This window comes from Tursiops truncatus, chromosome 8 (assembly GCF_011762595.2).
Source record: "Tursiops truncatus isolate mTurTru1 chromosome 8, mTurTru1.mat.Y, whole genome shotgun sequence".
Taxonomy (NCBI): domain Eukaryota; kingdom Metazoa; phylum Chordata; class Mammalia; order Artiodactyla; family Delphinidae; genus Tursiops; species Tursiops truncatus.
In genome coordinates this window covers 40,994,651-41,005,606 of record NC_047041.1, presented here as the reverse complement: position 1 = coordinate 41,005,606, position 10,956 = coordinate 40,994,651, and the positions used below count along the sequence as shown (strand labels likewise).

Below are 10,956 nucleotides of genomic sequence, written 5' to 3'. Positions count from 1 at the left end.
TCACCTTCTATAGAGTAAAGGTTCCCCTGGCTTCTTCCTTTGCCAAGACTTAAGACATGCTGGAGATGGAGATGAAAACATTTAAGCCAGCTCCCTTAAAGAATGTCGAAAATACACACCAGGGATCTTTGTCCAAAAGTAAATAATTATTGTTTGGCAAGTGTTTAACACAGTGGATGGAATTGTACATAAATCTTGTTCTCTCCTTACCAACGACTACTTGCCTGCTCTAACTTGTAGGTGTGCTGTTGCTTGTTTCTGTTTGAATCTGGTTTCATAATGAAAGTATTCAATAAAATTACCTTTTAAGAAATGTGTGCTGGCTGTTGCGGCCACCGCCTGGAGCCTCCGGGACCCTCCACCTCGCCGCCCCCGCCCAGCCTGCCCCGCCATGCCGTAGAAAACCTTCAAACAGCACCAAACCTTCGAACAAAGAGTAGAAGATGGCCTACTTAACCTGAGAGCAGCATCCTACCAAAATCCCAGTAATAATAGAACAATACAAAGGTGAGAAGCAGCTTCCGGTCCTGGATAAAACAAAGTTCTTGGTGTCTGATCATGTCAACATGAGTGAGCTCATCAAGATAATTAGAAGGTGCTTACAGCTCAACGCTAACCAAGTCTTCCTGTTAGTGAATGGGCATAGCATGGTGAGTGTGTCCACGCTGATTTGTGAAGTGTATTAAAGTGAGAAGGATGAAGATGGATTCCTGTGTATGGTATACACCTCTCAGGAGACTTTTGGAAGGAAATTTCCTGTGTAAGACTAAAAAAAAAAAAAGTGTGTCTGTTCTCGAATTTTTTAAACCCTTACCAAGGAATAAAAAAGGGATGTTACCAACTGAAAAAAAAAAAAAAGAAATGTGTGCTAACAACCACCCCTTAAATATATTGCAGTTTCTATAACATTAAAGACTCCAAGAATTGAAAGGAATTTTAAAAGTCTGCTGAGACTACCAGTGATTCTACACTGATTTCCAACTAAGTGATCAGCTACCGTCTACTTGAATACCTCCAATGTCAGTCAGCTCACCACCACACAGAGATTTCAGTATACTTGCTGACAGCTCTGTTGGAAAATTCTAACTTATGTTATGCCAGGCTGGCTTCATGACTCTTTAATTTATTAGTCCTAGTTCTACTCTGTAGAGTCACAGAGAAAAAAATGTAACATCTTTTTCAAATAACAGTCCTCCCAATGTTGAGCTACTGTGGGCTCTGCTTTCCAGGTCAAAAACTCTTAGTTCTTTGGGCTGTTCCTCATATAAAATAAATTCAAATCTCTTCTCCATCTGATTACCTGTACTCTAGAAGTACTCCAGCTTTCCTCTTAAACTGTGGGTGTTCTCAATCAAAGGGAAAACTCAAAATGGAACTCAGAACAGTTTAGATTAAACTGTGCCTATTACATCCTTTATTTCAGTTATTTTTTCCACCTTAATGAAACCTACAATCACACTAATGAGGCAGAAAGAGAAAAAGAGTAAGAATCTTGTGGAAAAAAGGATCTGAGATCAGTCATCTTAGTCCCTACTCTTATTAGCTGTGTGAGCAAATTATTTCATCTCCCTGAGCTTAAAATTTCAATTTATAAAATGGCAAAAATTAACCTTAAAAATTAATGATGTCCATAAACTTTACAGGCAAATGTATGCAAAGTCCCTAATAATGCTTGGCATGTAATAGATATTCAATAAACTATAACCATTATAAATGTTGGTATCTTGGCGAGGCATGCCAATCGTTAATCTATATTTCATTTAGAATCAACTTAAAATCCTTAAGCACTTTTATGTCATATTTCACTAGTACAATTATTTTTATTGTGAAACCAGTGGCAGAAACTTACCTTTACCTATTTACTTTCATTTCTTTCAAATGTCCACCTATTATTTCAGAGTCACTTGAATTCCTTATGGATAACATTTCAAGAATCACAAATTTTAACTACCCTTCTCAACTTTGAACCATATAAAATTCTGGTCAGCATGACATTATTTAGAATATCAAGGACCTCCCTGGTGGCACAGTAATTAAAAATCCACCTGCCAATGCAGAGGACACGGGTTTGAGCCCTGGTCCAGGAAGATCCCACATGCCGCAGAGCAGTGAAGCCCGTGTGCCACTACTGAGCCTGTACCCTACAGCCCACGAGCCACAACTACTGAGCCGGCGTACCTAGAGACTGTGCTCCGCAACAAGAGAAGCCACCGCAATGAGAAGCCCGTGCACCACAACAAAGAGTAGCCCCCGCTCACCACAACTAGAGAAAGCCCGCGTGTAGCAACGAAGACCCAATGCAGCCATAAATAAATAAATAAATTTATTTAAAAAATAAAAAATCATATTTGAATCACGTCCCTGTTTAAAAGACCCAATGCAGCCATAAATAAATAAATTTGTAAAAAAATAAAATAAAATATCATATTTGAATCACATCCTTGTTTAAAATGTTTTCCAAAAATGTAAGAACTTGTCTAAAAAAACAACATGACATTGTTTAAAGTGTAAAAAAAACAAACATAAACTACACACACACACAAGATTGAATGAAGGGTCCTATGTCTAGAAATATCACCATTCAAAGAAACATTGACCCTCTGAATCTAGCCTTTGGACTTCCTGTGAATTACTCTATTTATACTAAAGCATCCTCTAACTGTTCCACCTATTCACCTATTCAAAGATGTCACAGGCAGGGGTCCCCAACCACCGGGCCGCACAGCAGGAGGTGAGCAGCAGGCTAGTGAGCGAAGCTTCATCTGTATTTACAGCCGCTCCCCATCGCTCACATTACCACCTGAGCTTCGCCTCCTGTCAGCATTACGGTAAGTTGTATAATTATTTCATTATATATTACAATGTAATAATAATAGAAATAAAGTGCACAATAAATGTAATGCACTTGAATCACCCCAAAACCATCCCCCCACCCCGGTGTGTGGAAAAATTGTCTTCCACGAAACTAGTCCCTGTTGCCAAAAAGGTTGGGGACCACTGTCATAGGGGACTCCAACATCATGTTGAAATTTAAACATGTACTGTATATACCTAACTCACCAAAGAAGGAAATGACTCTACCATGGATGATTTATTCTCGGTGAACCATAAGTCTAATAATAACCATTGCTTCCTTTTCCAAATGCTTACAACATCTCCTTTTATTGAAATTTGTTAGTTCTTCATAATGATTTAATCTCTTAATCATTAGCAAAGTTCCCTCATTATCATAAGTAATATTCTCTATTTTGGAGAACACTTGGCCTGATACTAATATAGCTATTCCTACTTTCTTTTGATTCCTGTTTGCTTTTCATTAATTTACTTTTATCTGCAGATTCATATTTAATTGGATGGGTATTTTTTTATCCAGTCTGATAATCTCTGCCTTAAATGTTATGTTTATACAATATATAGTTAAGGTAATTATCAATATGGTTGATTTCAATTTATAATACTGTTATTTGTTTTCCATTATTGCATCTATTATTATTTTCTGTCTTCTTTTGGATTAAGTGAATTTTTAAATTCCATTTCATCTGTACTATTAGTTTATTAGCCATACATCCCCTTTTATTTTAAGCAGGAGTTCTAGGGTTTACACCCTAAACTTATCAAATATTCTGCCACTTCACATATAATGTAAAAATGTTCATTTTTCCCCCTCCTGTTCTTTGTGTTATTCTTGACATATAATTTAGTTCTACTTTTGTCATAAACCTTATGATATATTACTATATTTGCATTAAACAGTGAATTATTTTTTAAAGAAATAAAAAGAAAAATCCCTAATACTTACCATTTCTACTTCTTTTTATTTTTTTTTCTATAGATCTATGCTTCCATCTGATATTGTTTTCCATTGGTCTGAAGAACTTCCTTTAATATTTTTTATAATGCAGATCTGCCAGCAATAGATTTTCTCAAGCTTGGTTATCTGAAAATTTTTCATTGTGCCTTAATTTTTGAAATACAATTTCACTGGATATAGGTTTCTAGGTTGAATATTTTTTCTTTAATCATTTTCAATATGTCTTTCTATTGTTTTCTGGCTTCCCTGATTTTGGATAATATCTGAGGTCATTTTTATCTTTTTTTCTCCTCTATATAATTTGTCTTTGTTTGGTTTTTTGGAGTATACTCTGCTTGGAATTCATTGAAATTCATGGATTTGTGTATAAAACACTATAAAAGTTCCCTTCAAATACGGAAAATTTTTAACTATTTTTTCTAAAATTTTAATGCTCCCCTTCTCCTTAGGTATCAATTACATATTGGCAAAGTTAAATTCCTTGCTATTGTCCACCAGGTTACTGAGGTGCTCTTAAAATTTTTTCATTCCTTTTTCTATGCTGCATTTTGTAGGTTTTCTATTACAATGCTTTCCGGTTCATCAATCTTTTCTTCAGTAGAATCTAATCTTCTATTAAGTCCACCCAGTAAATTTTTATTTCACAAGTCAGGAAGACACAATGCTCTACCTGAATTCTCCCTCCCTACACAATGGCCTGTAAATTGCCTCTAGGCAGAAAGCCAAAGCAATCACAGGACACACCTCAGGTGTTCCCTTCTCTCAGTGGTCACAGCCTACATAGCCTCTTTCTTGTCCAATGTCTGAACATAACTGTTTCATGGATTTTGCCTAATGTGCTAGTTCGTCACAGTGGAATGGCAATTCCCAAATCAGTTTTTCCTTCATAGCCTGCAGCAAAAATCTCATCCTGTGTAATTCAGGGAAATGCTAAACTAGAGAATTTATATAGCTACTTTAGATTTGTTTTTATATTTCTGAGCCATTACTTTACTTTCTAATAATTTATTAAGAGAATGATAACTAATTCATAGGAATTTTAAAAATGAGAAATCTCAACTGAAATTGGTATTTAATAGCCAGAAGACAAATTGCAGGCATATCATTTGAGAAGGAAAAACCTTAAATTAAGTCAGAATATTTTAAGCACCATTGATACAGGACACACAATGAGTAATACCATACAGTGTTTAATTTATCATGAATTCTTACTTGTATACCAAAGAAATGGTTCTTGCCGATTTCCACAATTAAAACACTAAAATCAGGTATCAAAAAGATCATCCAATATTAGAAGGAAAGTATATCACCTTTTCCAACCCTCAAAATTTATAGCTTTGGAGAAGAGAGTCAGAGAAGTTAACTTTTTCATTCTCCTAAGCAACATAGCTTATTATTGGAAGAGCTGATGTTACCTGATTCCCAGTTCCATAAGCCATACTCTTGCTGTTCTCTTCTCCCTCAGAATTCAAAGTGTACTGAAACATAGTGCTGTAAATCTAATCTATATAAAGGTAACAAATAGGATGTTATCTTTCCAAAAATTAGAATTATTTTTTCAATTATCCTCATGCTGTATTATCTTTAAATTGTTAATTAAGCAAATACTAGATTAAATTCTACTACATATCATCCTTTATAGCCAATTATTGCTTTTGTAAAAATCAAACAGCCAAATTATGGTGCAAATGAAGTGGGATCTTTAGCCTGTAGAGTATTATATTGAGTTAAAGTTTTAGAAAATAGTTATTATTTGAGCCCACGGAGATTTTTTTTGTATTACATTCTTTATCAAAAATCCTAAGTCCTTATAAAATATCTTATCCCTTCAAGATGTCCCTTAAGGTTTTATTTTTACACTCGTACTTAGCAAGCATTTAAGCAAATAATTCATCTAAGTTGTTGATGCAGTTGAATTGAGTCTTTGGTAAGCTTGTGTTTGATTAAATAATGACCTGAATGATGCTCAAACAATTCAGAATTAGCTGTCTTAGAAGAAGTTTATAATTTCCTTTACTTATTATTAAACACTGGATTACCTCACTTGCTTGAAATATGGACCTTGAATTCAAAGAGAGGAGGTGCCATCGTAAGTGAAAGCTAAAATGTGACCCCACGTTTCTGAACCCCAAACTGCTTCCCATTGGCTTTATCAATGTTCCATGTCAGTGTCTTCCTCTGGTCCGGCATTAACCAAACTTATGTTGAAATACGTGTTTGAGAAAAAATACATTAGTTCAACTGAGTTACCAGTCTGAGAAAAACAGTGTTAAACCCTGAGGAAATGAGTTTCCAGATATGTTTTGTTTTTGTTTTTGTTTTGTTTTTTTTTGCAGTACGCGGGCCTCTCACTGTTGTGGCCTCTCCCGTTGCGGAGCACAGGCTCCGGACGCGCAGGCTCAGCAGCCATGGCTCACGGGCCCAGCCGCTCCGCGGCATGTGGGATCTTCCCGGACCGGGGCACGAACCCGTGTCCCCTGCATCGGCAGGCGGACTCTCAACCACTGCGCCACCAGGGAAGCCCCTAAAAATAATTTTTAATATTTCTATTCCTAAAAGGATCTGAAGATGCTATTTTCCTCTTTAAGCACAAAAATGTAAAAATGAGGAACACAGCCCGAGGACCTAGATGATATGGAAAATCACGCCTGCAATTCATTTGGTATAGATTCTGCCTGCTGCCAAGAGTTCCTTGAGAGCAGGGCCCCATTTTGATGTATGTTTTGTACAGTGCCTAGGTCAATGGGAATTCATGGTGAATAAATATAGGGTGAAAGCAATGTGACTGATGGATACAGTGAAGAACGAGAGTCCTATTATCTATTTTCAGCTCTAGAATTACATAGATAGCCTTTGGCCTCTAACATGAGGCTTTGAAAGTTAAATCCTTCAGCCTTGGTATCAGATATAATACCTGCACACCTAGACAGTTTCAAAAAGGTTTTGCTTAATAAAATGGTCACAAAAGAAGAAAGTATTGCTCTTTACCGAGCAGAATAAATCATTAGCACAGCATTCCAGAGAGGTCTGCATTAATATGAAAGAAACATATTCTATCCATTCTCCTAGGTTCTTTCCTTTATTTCCTTTATCTCCTAGGTTTCTTTCCAAATAATTTTATTTGTATTCATCCTTAATGAGAGCTACTGGGTTTTCATAGTTGCTTAATTAAATTGGGGGAATATCAATTCTGTGATGCCTTTAGGAAAGTGATTCCAATTATGGGGCCAATCTGTCAACAAAAGTGAAGAGGCCAAAACATTTTAACAGCAAAGTTACAGAGAACAAAGGATGAATATAAGTAGGGGGCATACTTAATAATTAGCCTTGCTATTAGTTGAGTTTTGTAGAAATTGCTCATAGACTTTGACTTAAAAACCTTGGCTGCAAGGCATGGACCTGTAATTCAGCCTCTAAGCTCAGATGTCTCAAGTAGCTATTTGTCCTCTTTTAGGGACAATACCATACTGAAGCGTCAGCATCGCCTCTGTTGTGACAGGTCACACATTCAGCACCAGGAGAAACGAGGTCAGCTATGGCGAGAGAGAGCCCATACTGTGGAGCTCCTGCATATTCTGCATCTGTGCCACCCTACCCTGTCATTGACCTAGTGTGCCATTCTGGGTGGTTGAGGACAGAAACTGGCTGGTGTTACCCGGGTGAGTCATCTACTCACCTGGTTTTTCAATGCTTCTTCTGTGATATATGCTCTCTGTATGAGTTATTGACTGTTGAATAACAAATTAGCTCCAAACTTAGCAATTTAAAACAATACATGTAGCAACTATACTCCAATAAAAATTAATTTAAAAGAAAATCCACCATTAAAAAATGAAATAAAAAATAAAATTGCATCAAAAACAAGAACATACTTGGGAATAAACCTGACTAACAAGGTAAAAACAAACAAACAAAAAAACATGTTTATTATTTCAGCTTTTGTGGGTTAGGTATCCAGCCACTGATTTTATGGGTTCTCTGCTTCAAGTATCTCACAAAGCTGCAACAAGGTTTCTGCAAGGGCTAGAATCTATCTTATCTGAAGTCTCAACTGCGGAAGTATCTGCTTCTGAACTCAAGGGGTTGTGGGCAGGGTTCAATTCCTTGCAGGCTGTTACACTGAGGGCCTCAGTTCCCTGCTGGCTGTTGGTTAGACACTGCCTTCAGTTTCTTGCCACATGGGTCTCCTAACTATGGTGGTTTGTTTCACCAAAGTCAGCAAGAGAGATAGAGATAGAGAGATAGAGAGAGGTGGGGGAAGAGAAACTGCCAGCAAGATGGGAGTAACTATCTTATGCCACAAAATCTAGAAGTAACATTGCATCATCTTTGCTACAATACATTGGCTAGTTATAGTAGCTAGGTCACCCCTCAGTAAAGAGAAGGGGGTTACTCAGGGCATGGATAACAACAGGCAAAGATCATTGGGACCATCTTAGCATATGCCTGCCACAGTCTGATGGGTATTACATGAGACACAGAGATCCACACATTTTATGCCCACTCCTCTAGGTCCATCCACTTCCTTTTATCCCAGGCCTGCTTGACTTTTATCTTCCAAAATTACTCCTTCCAGACTTCAGATCAACCAGCTGAGCCATTTGCCACTTCCCAGGAGTATGTATATCGTTATCCTTACCTCTGACCACCCTCCACAGAAAGTCAATGACCAGTTACCTCTTCAGATCTCTGACTACTAGAAAAATTTCCCTTCATCTTGTCTTTCACCTCTGAGTTGGGGCAGAACACTCTCTTTTTAGCTTTTACTAACATATTAAGCTAACTTATTCATGAATCAGGCCCAAGTTTTGTTTTGGGCTTTTTGATTTTTGTTTGCATATTTGTTTTAGTTTTAAAAGTACATTTATTTCTTATTCCTGATTGCAAATAACTTTAGCACCATTGGATCTACTAGGTCTCATGGTCCAAAAGGCAGAATTGCTCTTACCTTGTTGTAAAGCCATCTCTTGCTCTGGGTCTGACTCAAAACTGGTAGCCTTCTAAGAGTCACTTTATAAATAAGTTGGAACAATATTTTCAAGTATGGTATATGCTGTTTCTAAAATCAAAAAAATGCTCTAAACTTCTGTAATTTATCCCTAATGGTTAAATGTGCAGGACCAATAACTTTATCTTGAAAAGCAATGTCCTGACTTGCCCTAGACTACTTTACCAATGCACAAACCCCTGAAGCATTGTAAGTTTTCTCTTCCACGCTCTGGTGCCTTACGGAGGGATTAGTACTGTTTGCCACTTCCTACTCATCAAGTCACATTAACTTGATGTCATCAATATAGAAGAGTAGCAGGATATTGGATTGGGAGGAACAGGAATGGTGAGTGCCAAAAAGATGCAGTTAGAGCACCAGAGGTAGTCTAGTCCTAAGCTATTTTAACTGGGGAGAAGAGAAATATAAAAATCAAATAAGAATAGAAGATTTTATGCAGTACTTATCAACTTTATGGCAGGGCAAAAAAATGGCATAAGAGTTTAGAGAGAGGTAAAAGCATTGTAAGCAAGATGGTTTCTATAAGTCAACACCTAGACCCATTGCACATGGGCTAACGCACGAATTAGTTAGTGTGTTTATTTTTCATGTATACTCTGTATAGTGTCCAAAATGTGTCCAGATCAGTTGGAGGACTTGTTATCACACAGCCATTTAGGAATCCAAGCACATAGAGGCTATGTCGTCCTGCATATGTGCTTTCCTGTTTCCTAGGTCACCTAGGACTTTGATATGCCATTAGTGGAAAAGGAAGGGTTTCATGTGTGCATTAACAGTTTTATTAACTTGGAAGCAGCACACATCCCTTTCTCGCATATTCTATTGGCAGGAACTCAGTCTCATAGCTATACCTAATTACAATCGAGATTGAGAAATGGATTCTAGCCACAGAACTGATTATATAATTAACAGGACCGTATTCACTCAAAATGAAAAGATGGGGATTCTTTTTGAAAAAGCAGGAAAAAAGTGCTGTTAAAGATACCAAAATATAAAGCGTTTACTTTTCTTCTGTGGTCTCTCTCTCTCTCTCAATTTGTCATAGTGTTTTTTAATTTGATATTGAGTGTCTTTCTAAGGAAAGAATAAAAATTTTAGATTATTAGCATGAATTTTGCCATTCATCTTTGTATTGCACAATGCCAGCTTTATACGCAAGTATGAGTATTTAGTCCATATGTGGAATCACTGAAATTCACAATTTGTTTTTGGTAGCTTGCACACATGTGCACATATGCATATTTTGTTCTTACCAGAACAGTGGAAACAGTGCACAAAATGAATTCAGCTCTTTTTATTTCACTTCTTGGTACGTTGTGCCAACACTCTCTACCTTCAGCTTTCTGATGAGTAAGGAAGAACTGCAAGGAAAAGGAACTATGCGTTACCCCATCTTTCCCTTTTTCTCTATGTCATCTTTTTCAGAGTAACTGGTTGGCTAACATAAGGAAGTAAGAAAGGATATGATAGTGTTTCTTGGTTGTTTGTGTTTCTTAGACCATCGTTGGCTTCCGTTTTCAAAGCGAGCTCAGGTTCAAAGGGTCTCTTAAGGTGGTCTCTCAAGGTTGTCAGTGACTTCTTTATTCATACATGTAACATATTGGCCTTGCACTCACCTTGGGTCTCACTGCACTTCCACACATGGTGGGTGCACCAGAATTCTGTGCTCATGAGACATTGCAAAAACCGTATGCAAATGGGACAGCAGAGAACAGGAGACATTCATGTTATGTGTAGTTCCCCTGCTTGTACACATGCTCTATTTTCCCATTGGACTTGACTCACAAAACACAAGATCAAAAATAACATTATTAAGAATTTTTAAAACAGCGACAGCAGAGCGTTAACTGAGCACAGGGCCCTCTGAGCATGGTGACTGATGCAACTTCACAGGCTGCACACTCATGAAGCCAGCTCTGTCTAAGTGTGTACCCAGAAAGAAATAAAGAAGAATTTGGTTTTATGAAAGGAAAGTTTTGTGAAAGAGTTAATGTTTAAGAATATCTAGGTGTGAAAACAGTATGGTTTCTGTAGTTTAACTATTTACCATTTTGTGTTTGTTATATACCAATATATATGCCTAACATATGCCAAGTAACAGACCTTGGTAGGAATTATCTCTAACTACACAATTATT

The 10,956-nt window shown here is 37.1% G+C and overlaps 1 pseudogene; it reads left to right on the top strand.

Moving 5' to 3' along the window:
• Nucleotides 1–391: 391 nt before the first annotated feature.
• Nucleotides 392–764, top strand: LOC101326744 (microtubule-associated protein 1 light chain 3 beta pseudogene; annotated as a pseudogene).
• Nucleotides 765–10,956: the final 10,192 nt, after the last annotated feature.